A 12,141-nucleotide genomic window follows, 5' to 3' on the forward strand; every position below is an offset into this window, starting at 1 on the left:
ACGAGAGACAGGAGAATTATAGGAAGAATACTTAAGATCACACAGGACACCAGATAAGACAAGATAATTACACCCAGGAGGACAGACTGTGAGAAGACAGAGTATAGCCAACGACGATCTCCCCCCACCGCACGAGCCCGAGGGGGGGGGGGCGCAAAACCGAACAGGAAGATCACGACAGTGACTCAACCCACTCAAGTTGAGTATAGCGAAAAAATCCTTGCAAGATGTGACGCACCCCTCCTAGGGACAGCATGGGAAAGCACTAGCAAGCCAGTTACTCAGCCCCTGTAATAGGAACAAAATCCCAGTGGAGAGAGGGGACCCATCTAGGCAGAGACAAGGGTGGTTCGTCACTCCAGTCTGCGTCTCTCACATGGTTTGGCAGACTATTCCATAAAAATGTAGGTAAAGCCCTGCCTCCATCTGTTTGCTTAGAAATTCTAGGAACAACAAGGAGACCTGCATCTTGTGACTGTAGTGTACTTGTAGGTATGTTTTGCAGGACCAAATCGGAGGGATGTGTAGGAGCAAGTCCATGTAATTCTTTGTAGGTTAGCAGTAAAACCTTAATCAGCCCTAGCCTTAACAGGAAGCCAGTGGCTAGCACCGGACCTAGAACTAGCATCTCTGTTTTGTCCAAGTTTAAAAGTAAAATAAATGCCGTCATCCACTTCCTTATGAAGCGAGGCGACCCTCCCTGTCCCCAGTCCAGCTGATACCTCCGGTCTTCATAGAGCTACAAGGCTGACAGAGAGGGTCGCCTCGCTTCTAGTCCTTAGGAAACTACGCAGTATTTCATTTTTTACAATTATTTCTTACATTGTTAGCCCAGAAAATATTTTTTGTTATTACATACAGCCGGGAAGAACTATTGGATATCAGAGTGACATCAACTTATGACCAGGTATACGACTTTCCCGAAGCGGATCCTTTGTTTGAACTATCCAAGGCATTCTCGCTAATGTCAAGTCTCTAGATAACAAGGTAAACAACATTATGGCAATGGTTGCTTTCCAGAGAGACTTTAGGTATTGTAACATACTTTGTTTCATGGAAACATGGTTGTCTGGAGACATACTGTCAGAGTCGGTACAACCACCGGGATTCTTTGTGCGTCGCTCCGACAGAAATAAACATCCCTGCGGGAAGAAGGGCGGGGCTGTATGTTTCATGATGAACGACTCATGGTGTAATTGTAACAACATACAGGAACTCAAGTCATTTTGTTCACCTGACCTAGAATTCCTCACAATCAAATGCAGACTTTGTTATCTCCCAAGAGAATTCTCGTCGGTTATTGTCACAGCCGTGTATATCCCCCCTCAAACCGATACCACGACTGCCCTCAAGGAACTTCACTGGATTCTATGCAAACTGGAAACCATATATCCTGAGGCTACATTTATTGTAGCTGGGGATTTTAAGAAAGAACATTTGAGAACAAGGCTACCTAAATTCTATCAGCATATTGATTGTAGTACCCGGGCTGGCAAAACACTGGATCGTTGCTACTCTAACTTCCGGAATACATACATGGCCTTCCCCCACCCTCCTTTCGGCAAATCTGACCACGACTCCATTTTGCTTCTCCCCTCCAATAGGCAGAAACTCTAACAAGATGTACCCGTGACAAGGACCATTCAACGCTGGTCTGACCAATCGGAATCCACACTTCAAGATTGTGTTGATCAAGCGGACTTGGACATGTTCTGGGTCGCCTCAGAGAATAATATAGATTTATACGCTGATTCGGTGAGTGAGTTAAGGAAGTGCATAGGAGATGTTGTAACCACTGTGACTATTAAAACCTACCCTAATCAGAAACTTTGGATAGATGGCGGCATTCACACAAAACTGAAAGCGCGAACCATTGCATTTAACCATGGAAAGATGACCGGGAAGGCTGAATAGAAACAATGTAGCTATTCCCTCCGCAAGGCAATCAAACAAGTGAAATGTCAGTATACGGACAAAGTGTAGTCACAATTCACCGGCTCAGATACGAGACGTATGTGGCAGGGTCTACAGACAATCACAGACTACAAAAAGAAAATTAGCCACGTCACGGACACCGACGTCTTGCTTCCAGACAAACTAAACACCTTCTTTGCCTGCTTTGACGATAATACAGTGCAACCGACACGGCCCGCAACCAAGTACTGTGGGCTCTCCTTCTCCATGGCTGACAGGAGTAAGACATTTAAACGTATTAACCCTCGCAAGGCTGCCTGCCCAGACGGCATCCCTAGCCGTGTCCTCAGAGCATGCGCAGAGCAGCTGGCTGATGTGTTTACGGACATATTCAATCTCTCCCTATCCCAGTCTGCTGTCCCCACATGCTTCAAGATGGCCACTATTGTTCCTGTTCCCAAGAAGTCAAAGGTAGCTGAACGGAATGACTATCACCCCGTAGCACTCACTTCTGTCATCATGACGTGCTTTGAGAGACTAGTCAATGATCATATCACCTCCACCTTACCTGTCACCCTAGACCCACTGAAGTTTGCATACTGCCCCAATGGGTCCACAGACGATGCAATCGCCATTACACTGCAGACTGCTCTATCCCATCTGGACAAGAGGAATACCAACAGTTGAAGTCGGAAGTTTACATACACTTAGGTTGGAGCCATTAAAACTAGTTTTTCAACCACTCCACAAATTTCTTGTTAACAAACTATAGTTTTGTCAAGTCGGTTAAGACATCTACTTTGTATATGACACAAGTAATTTTTCCAACAATTGTTTACAGACAGATTATTTAACTTACAGTGAATTATATCACAATTCCAGTGGGTCAGAAGTTTACATACACTAAGTTGACACTGCATTTAAACAGCTTGGAAAATTCCAGAAAATGATGTCCTGGCTTTAGTAGCTTCTGCTAGACTAATTGACATAATTTGAGTCAATTGGAGGTGTACCTGTGGATGTATTTCAAGGCCTACCTTCAAACTCAGTGCCTCTTTGCTTGATATCATGAGAAAATCAAAAGAAATCAGCCAAGACCTCAGAAAAAAAATTGTAGACCTCCACAAGTCTGGTTCATCCTTGGGAGAAATTTCCAAACGCCTGAAGGTACCATGTTCATCTCTACAAACAACAGTACGCACGTATAAACACCATGGGACCACGCAGCTGTCATACCGCTCAGGAAGTAGACGTGTTCTGTTTCCTAGAGATGAACGTACTTTGGTGCGAAAAGTGCAAATCAATCCCTGGACAACAGCAAAGGACCTTGTGAAGATGCTGGAGGAAACAGGTACCAATATCCACAGTAAAACAAGTCCTATATTGACTTAACCTGAAAGGCCATTCAGCAAGGAAGAAGCCACTGCTCCAAAACCGCCATTAAAAAAAGCCAGACTACAGTTTGCAACTGCACATGGGGACAAAGATCATACTTTTTTGAGAAATGTCCTCTGGTCTGATGAAACAAAAATAGATCTGCTTGGCCATAATGACCATCGTTATGTTTGGACGAAAAAGGGGGAGGCTTGGAAGCCGAAGAACACCATCCCAACCGTGAAGCACGGGGGTGGCAGCATCATGTTGTGTGGGTGCTTTGCTGCAGGAGGGACTTGTGCACTTCACAAAATAGATGGCATCATGAGGGAGGAAAATTATGTGGATATATTGAAGCAAAATATCAAGGCATCAGTCTAGAAGTTAAAGCTTGGTCGCAAAATGGTCTTCCAAATGGACTATGACCCCAAGCATACTTCCAAAGTTGTTGCAAAATGGCTTAAGAACAACAAAGTGAAGGTATTGGAGTGGCCACCACAAACCCCTGACCTCAATCCTATAGAACATTTGTGGGCAGAACTGAAAAGGCGTGTGCAAGCAAGGAAGCCTACAAACCTGACTCAGTTACACCAACACTGTCAGGAGGAATGGGCCAAACTTCACCCAACTTATTGTGGGAAGCTTGTGGAAGGCTACCCAAAACGTTTGGCCCAAGTTAAACAATTTAAAGGCAAAGCTACCAAATACTAATTGAGTGTGTGTAAACTTCTGACCCACTGGGAAAGTGATGAAAGAAATAAAAGCTGAAATAAATAATTCTCTCTACTATTATTCTGACATTTCACAGTCGTAAAATAAAGTGGTGATCCTAACTGACCTAAGACAGGGAATTTTTACTGGGATTAAATGTCAGGAATTGTGAAAAACTGAGTTTAAATGTATTTGGCTAAGGTATATGTAAACTTCCGACTTCAACTGTATGTAAGAATGCTGTTCATTGACTACAGCTCAGCATTCAAAACCACAGTACCCGCCAAGCTCATCATTAAGCTTGAGGCCCTGGGTCTCAACCCCGCTGCGATTGGGTCCTGGACTTCCTGACGGGTCGCCCTCAGGTAGCCCCCCTCGATTGCTCCAAGATGGCTTAGCAGTTCAGACGTCATTTCTGTTTCGTATTGTCGTGTCCTGTATATATATATATTTACACCTTTCTTCGCATATCTTTTATATATTTTATTATCCAAGAACTCAACTACAAAAGCTTTCCTGCAAAAGTTTTCCTGCAACCCGCTTCACCAATTACAAAAAAGTATTATTTACCTCAAATCTGAAAATCCACCGTGGAAGCTAGCCAGGGGCTAATTCAGAAGCTAGCCAGAAAGCTAACCAGAAGCTATCCGATAGCTAGCCAGAAGCTAATCTGTAGCTGCCCAGAAATTAGCCGGTCTGCTGGCTAGCGTTGGTGTTTCAGCTGCCCACGTTTTGTGGTCATTAGCTATTCCTTTAGCTCGATAATCTACCGGCACTTTTGTGCAACGCGACTCGGACCGGAGCATTCCGGGACTTTTTTTCTCTCAGTTTCCCCGGATTTCAGCCGCAGGCTCTGGACATTTGCAGCTAGCTAGCTGCAAACCGTGTGACTATTGGCTTACGTCGATCCCGGAGCAAACTCAAATCATTCCGGAGCTAGCCAGCTGAGGAGTTCCATCAGCCATTCCTGGGCTACAGTCACCTATCCGGACCCGTTTTTTTTGTTTTTTTGTTTTGTTGTTGCTGCAGATACGGAGCACCACCGGGCCTTCACGACTGACTGCCGACGTTATCTGCCCGAGGGAGTTATCCAACTGGCACCTCCGTCCCGACGTTACCTGAACGCTCATCTGGGGCCCGCTAACCGTTAGCTGTCTTATCGGCTGCTATCTGAATAAGTATATCGGACAATTATTATGATTATTATTATTATATATTTTTTTTAATTATTTTTCTTGGGTCACTATATCTATTTTGCCAATTTGGATTGATCCCCTCTACCACACGGAACCCCACTAACCTACCGACGGAAACGCACGAGGTATCTACAAATAGACTTCCATACTATGCTATTTTGCTACCGATAGCCATCTACCCGGCCAGCTGTCTGGATCGCCGTGACCCCAACCAACCTCTACTCACTGGACCCTTATTGATCACTCGATTAAGCATGCCTCTCCTTAATGTAAATATGCCTTGTCCATTGCTGTTCTGGTTAGTGTTTATTGGCTTATTTCACTGTAGAGCCTCTAGCCCTGCTCACTATACCATATCCAACCTCACAGTTCCACCACCCACATATGCGATGACATCACCTGGTTTCAATGATGTTTCTAGAGACAATATCTCTCTCATCATCACTCAATACCTAGGTTTACCTCCACTGTATTCACATCCTACCATACCTTTGTCTGTACATTATTCCTTTAAGCTATTTTATCGCCCCCAGAAACTTCCTTTTACTCTCTGCTCTAGAAGTTCTAGACGACCAATTCTCATAGCTTTTAGCCGTACCCTTATCCTACTCCTCCTCTGTTCCTCTGGTGATGTAGAGGTGAATCCAGGCCCTGCAGTACCTAGCTCCACTCCTATTCCCCAGGCGCTCTCTTTTGATGACTTCTGTAACCGTAATAGCCTTGGCTTCATGCATGTTAACATTAGAAGCCTCCTCCCTAAGTTTGTTTTGTTCACTGCTTTAGCACACTCTGCCAACCCGGATGTTTTAGCCGTGTCTGAATCCTGGCTTAGAAAGACCACCAAAAATTCTGACATTTTCATCCCCAACTACAAGATTTTCAGACAAGATAGAACGGCCAAAGGGGGCGGTGTTGCAATCTATTGCAAAGATTGCCTGCAGAGTTCTGTTTTACTATCCAGGTCTGTTCCCAAACAATTTGAACTTCTACTTTTAAAAATCCACCTCTCTAAAAACAAGTCTCTCACCGTTGCCGCCTGCTATAGACCACCCTCTGCCCCCAGCTGTGCTCTGGACACTATATGTGAACTGATTGCCCCCCATCTATCTTCAGAGCTCGTGCTGCTAGGCGACCTAAATTTTAACATGCTTAACACCCCAGCCACCCTACAATCTAAGCTTGATGCCCTCAATCTCACACAAATTATCAATGAACCTACCAGGTACCACCCCAATTCCGTAAACACGGGTACCCTCATAGATATCATCCTAACAAACTTGCCCTCCAAATACACCTCTGCTGTTTTCAACCAAGATCTCAGCGATCACTGCCTCATTGCCTGCATCCGTAATGGGTCAGCGGTCAAACGACCTCCACTCATCACTGTCAAACGCTCCCTGAAACACTTCAGCGAGCAGGCCTTTCTAATCGACCTGGCCGAGGTATCCTGGAAGGATATTGATCTCATCCCGTCAGTAGAGGATGCCTGGACATTTTTTTTAAATGCCTTCCTCACCATCTTGAATAAGCATGCCCCATTCAAGAAATTTAGAACCAGGAACAGATATAGCCCTTGGTTCTCTCCTGACCTGACTGCCCTTAACCAACAGAAAAACATCCTATGGCGTTCTGCATTAGCATCGAACAGCCCCCGTGATATGCAACTTTTCAGGGAAGCTAGAAACCAGTATACACAGGCAGTTAGAAAAGCCAAGGCTAGCTTTTTCAAGCAGAAATTTGCTTCCTGCAACACAAATTCAAAAAAGTTCTGGGACACTGTAAAGTCCATGGAGAATAAGAACACCTCCTCCCAGCTTCCAACTGCTCTGAAGATAGGAAACACTGTCACCACCGACAAATCCACTATAATTGAGAATTTCAATAAGCATTTTTCTACGGCTGGCCATGCTTTCCACCTGGCTACCCCTACCCCGGACAACAGCACTGCCCTCCCCTCTGCTACTCGCCCAAGCCTTCCCCATTTCTCTTTCTCCCAAATACAGTCAGCTGATGTTCTAAAAGAGCTGCAAAATCTGGACCCTTACAAATCAGCCGGGCTAGATAATCTGGACCCTTTCTTTCTAAAACTATCTGCTGAAATTGTTGCCACCCCTATTACTAGCCTTTTCAACCTCTCTTTCGTGTCGTCTGAGATTCCCAAAGATTGGAAAGCAGCTGCGGTTATCCCCCTCTTCAAAGGGGGGGACACTCTTGACCCTAACAGCTACAGACCTATATCTATCCTACCCTGCCTTTCTAAGGTCTTCGAAAGCCAAGTCAACAAACAGATTACCGACCATTTCGAATCCCACCATACCTTCTCCGCTATGCAATCTGGTTTCAGAGCTGGTCATGGGTGCACCTCAGCCACGCTCAAGGTCATAAACGATATCTTAACCGCCATCGATAGGAAACAATACTGTGCAGCCGTATTCATTGACCTGGCCAAGGCTTTTGACTCTGTCAATCACCACATCCTCATCGGCAGACTCGACAGCCTTGGTTTCTCTAATGATTGCCTCGCCTGGTTCACCAACTACTTCTCTGATCGAGTTCAGTGTGTCAAATCGGAGGGTCTGTTGTCCGGGCCTCTGGCAGTCTCCATGGGGGTGCCACAGGGTTCAATTCTTGGACCGACTCTCTTCTCTGTATACATCAATGATGTCGCTCTTGCTGCTGGTGATTCTCTGATCCACCTCTACGCAGACGACACTATTCTGTATACTTCTGGCCCTTCTTTTGACACTGTGTTAACAACCCTCCAGGCGAGCTTCAATGCCATACAACTCTCCTTCCGTGGCCTCCAATTGCTCTTAAATACAAGTAAAACTAAATGCATGCTCTTCAACCGATCGCTGCCTGCACCTGCCCGCCTGTCCAACATCACTACTCTGGACGGCTCTGACTTAGAATATGTGGACAACTACAAATACCTAGGTGTCTGGTTAGACTGTAAACTCTCCTTCCAGACTCACATCAAACATCTCCAATCCAAAGTTAAATCTAGAATTGGCTTCCTATTCCGCAACAAAGCATCCTTCACTCATGCTGCCAAACATACCCTTGTAAAACTGACCATCCTACCAATCCTCGACTTCGGTGATGTCATTTACAAAATAGCCTCCAAAACCCTACTCAATAAATTGGATGCAGTCTATCACAGTGCCATCCGTTTTGTCACCAAAGCCCCATATACTACCCACCACTGCGACCTGTACACTCTCGTTGGCTGGCCCTCGCTTCATACTCGTCGCCAAACCCACTGGTTCCAGGTCATCTACAAGACCCTGCTAGGTAAAGTCCCCCCTTATCTCAGCTCGCTGGTCACCATAGCAACACCTACCTGTAGCACGCGCTCCAGCAGGTTTATCTCTCTGGTCACCCCCAAAACCAATTCTTCCTTTGGCCGCCTCTCCTTCCAGTTCTCTGCTGCCAATGACTGGAACGAACTACAAAAATCTCTGAAACTGGAAACACTTATCTCCCTCACTAGCTTTAAGCACCAGCTGTCAGAGCAGCTCATAGATTACTGCACCTGTACATAGCCCATCTATAATTTAGCCCAAACAACTACCTCTTTACCTACTGTATTTATTTATTTATTTTGCTCCTTTGCACCCCATTATTTCTGTCTCTACTTTGCGCTTTCTTCCACTGCAAACCAACCATTCCAGTGTTTTTATTTTTTATTTTACTTGCTGTGTTGTATTTACTTCGCCACCATGGCCTTTTTATATTTTTATTTATTTATACATATATTTGTTTGCCTTCACCTCCCTTATCTCACCTCACTTGCTCACATTGTATATAGACTTATTTTTTTTTTCTTCACTGTATCATTGACTATGTTTGTTTTACTCCATGTGTAACTATGTGTTGTTGTATGTGTCGAACTGCTTTGCTTTATCTTGGCCAGGTCGCAATTGTAAATGAGAACGTGTTCTCAATTTGCCTACCTGGTTAAATAAAGGTTAAATAATTTTTTTTTTAAAAGGTGGTGAAGGTAGGAAACAACATCTCCACTTTGCTGATTCTCAACACTGGGGACCCACAAGGGTGCGTGCTCAGCCTCCTTCTGTACTCCCTGTTCACCCATGACTGCGTGGCCATGCACGCCTCCAACTCGATCATCAAGTTTGCAGACGACACGATTAGTAGGCTTGATCACCAACAACGACGAGACAGCCTATAGGGAGGAGGTGAGGGCACTCGTTGTGTGGTGTCAGGAAAACAACCTCTCACGTCAACAAAACAAAGGAGATGCTTGTGGACTTCAGGAAACAGCACAGGGAGCACCACCATATCCACATCGAAGGGACAGCAGTGGAGAAGGTGGAAAGTTTTAAGTTCCTCGGTGTACACATCACAGACAAACTGAAATGGTCCACCTACACAGACAGCGCCTCTTCAACCTCAGGAGGCTGAAGAAATTGTACTTGTCACCTAAAACCCTGACAAACTTTTACAGATGCACAATTGAGAGCATCCTGTCGGGCAGTATCACCGCCTGGTATGTCAACTGCACCGCCCACAACCGCAGGGCTCGCCAGAGGGTGGTGAGGTCTGCACAACGCATGGGGCAAACGACCTGCCCTCCAGGACAACTACAGTACCCGATGTCACAGGAAGGCCAAAAAGATAATCAAGAACAACGACCACCCGAGCCACTGCCTGTTCACCCCGTTACCATCCAGAAGGCAAGGTCAGTACAGGTGCATCAAGCTGGGACCGAGAGATTGAAAAACAGCTTCAATCTCAAGGCCATCAGACTGTTAAATAGCCATCACTAACACAGAGAGGCTGCTGCCTACATAGACTTGAAATCATTGGCCACTCTAACAAATGGATCACTAGTCACTTTATTAATGCCACTTTAATGATGTTTACATATCTTGCATTACTCATCCCATATGTATATACTGTATTTTATACCTATTGTATTTTATCTATTGCAGCTTGCCTATGCTGCTCGGTCATTGTTCATCCATATATTTATATGTACATATTCTTAATCCATCCCTTTACTTAGATTTGTGTGTACTAGGTAGTTGTTGTGGAATTGTTAGATTACTTGTTGATATTGCTGCACTGTCGGAACTAGAAGCACAGGCATTTCAAAACACTCGCAATAACATCTGCTAACCATGTGACAAATAACATTTTATTTTATTTTGTCAAACACAGGCTTCCAGGGTAGGCAATTTTGGGGCTTCACCATGTTTCATCAAAATGTACAGCTGTGTCGTCTGCATAGCAGTGACAGTTGACATTGTGTTTCCGAATCTCCAATGGGTAGCATATATAGTGAAAACAATAATGGTCCTAAAACAGAACCTTGAGGAACACAAACTTACCATTGATTTGTCAGAGGACAAACCATCCACAGTGATTAATTGATATTTTTCTGACACATAAGATCTAAACCAAGCGAGAACTTGTCCATGTAGACCAATTAGTGTTTCCAATCTCTGCAATATAATGTGGTGATCGATGGTGTCAAAAGCGGCACCCTTGTACTTGATTGATGAATTAAGGTCACTAATTAGTAAGGAACTCCAACCCCCCCCTTCCATAATTTGCTTTATAATGATCATTATCTTTTTGTCAAATAAGTTCATAAATACATCACTGCTGAAGTGAAGGCCATACTCACTTGGGGAAGGCTGCTTTTTAATTAGCTCTGCGACGGTATCAAAAATACATTTTGGATTGTTTTTATTCTCCTCAATCAGGTTGGAAAAGTAGGCTGATCGAGCAGCAGTGAGGCCTTTTCGATATTGCACGGTACCGCCTTTCCAAGCTGTGGAGAGCCATTTCAGTTCCATTCTTCTGAAAGTTTGCTTCAGGGCTCAGCCATTTTATGTATACCATGGAGCTAGTTTCTTATGACAAATGTTTTAGCGGTGTGACTGTCTACAGTATTACACAAGGCTAAGTTAAGATCCTCAGGTGGTTAACTGATTTTGTACTCTGACGTCCTTGCGTTTGTGGAGGGAGTCTCGAAGGATATCTTGGAATCTTTGGGTTGTCTGGAAATTTATAGCACGGCTTTTGATAATCCTTGGTTGGGGTCTGAGAAAATTATTTGTGGCGATTGCAAATGTAATAAGATGGTAGTCTGATTGTGCATGATTATGAGGAAAAACATTTAGATCCACAATATCTATTCCATGGGACAAAACTAGATCCAGGGTATGATTGTAAGCATTTCTCTGGAAGATATATACCATTGTATCCCATACATATAACTGGGTACAGTGTATGCCCATCCCTGACCTAGGTAACAAATCAATAAACTCATCAATCCCAATCTAGAATACGATGTCATGGACCAACACCACCACCATTATTGTCAAGAGGACCCAACAGCATCTTTACTTCCTAAGGCAGCTGAAAAAATTCAGCATGCAGCCCTGGGTCTAAATACTACTGCAGCACCATAGAGAGTGTCTAGACTGGTTGTATCATTGCCTGGTACAGGAATTGCTCCGTCCATGACCACCAGGCCCTCCAGTGGGTGGTGAAGATGACCCAGTACATCACTAGGACCGTGCTCCCACACATCCAGCACAACTACTCGAAACGGTGCCTTAGGAATCATGCAGCATCATCAAGGACCCCACACACCCCAGCTGTTCTCTCCCTTACCATCGGGCAGACGGTATTGGAGCACGAGGTCTGATACCAACAGGCTCAGAGACAGTTTCTATCTACAAGCCATCAGACTGCTGAACACTTGAACTGGACTGACCACCTGCTCTGATTCTACGCACCTTAGCACACATGCACACACATATACATTCATGCTACACACACATCACAACTGATAAAATATTTATTCTATTCTACTGGCATTTACTTTATGTTCGTATTCTTTTAGTTTCTAAGTGGGTCTACAACAGATGCGGAAAGCAGCATGGGGCTGCTGATGGCTGAGAAACAGACC

This window comes from Salvelinus alpinus, chromosome 30 (genome assembly GCF_045679555.1).
Source record: "Salvelinus alpinus chromosome 30, SLU_Salpinus.1, whole genome shotgun sequence".
Lineage (NCBI taxonomy): Eukaryota > Metazoa > Chordata > Actinopteri > Salmoniformes > Salmonidae > Salvelinus > Salvelinus alpinus.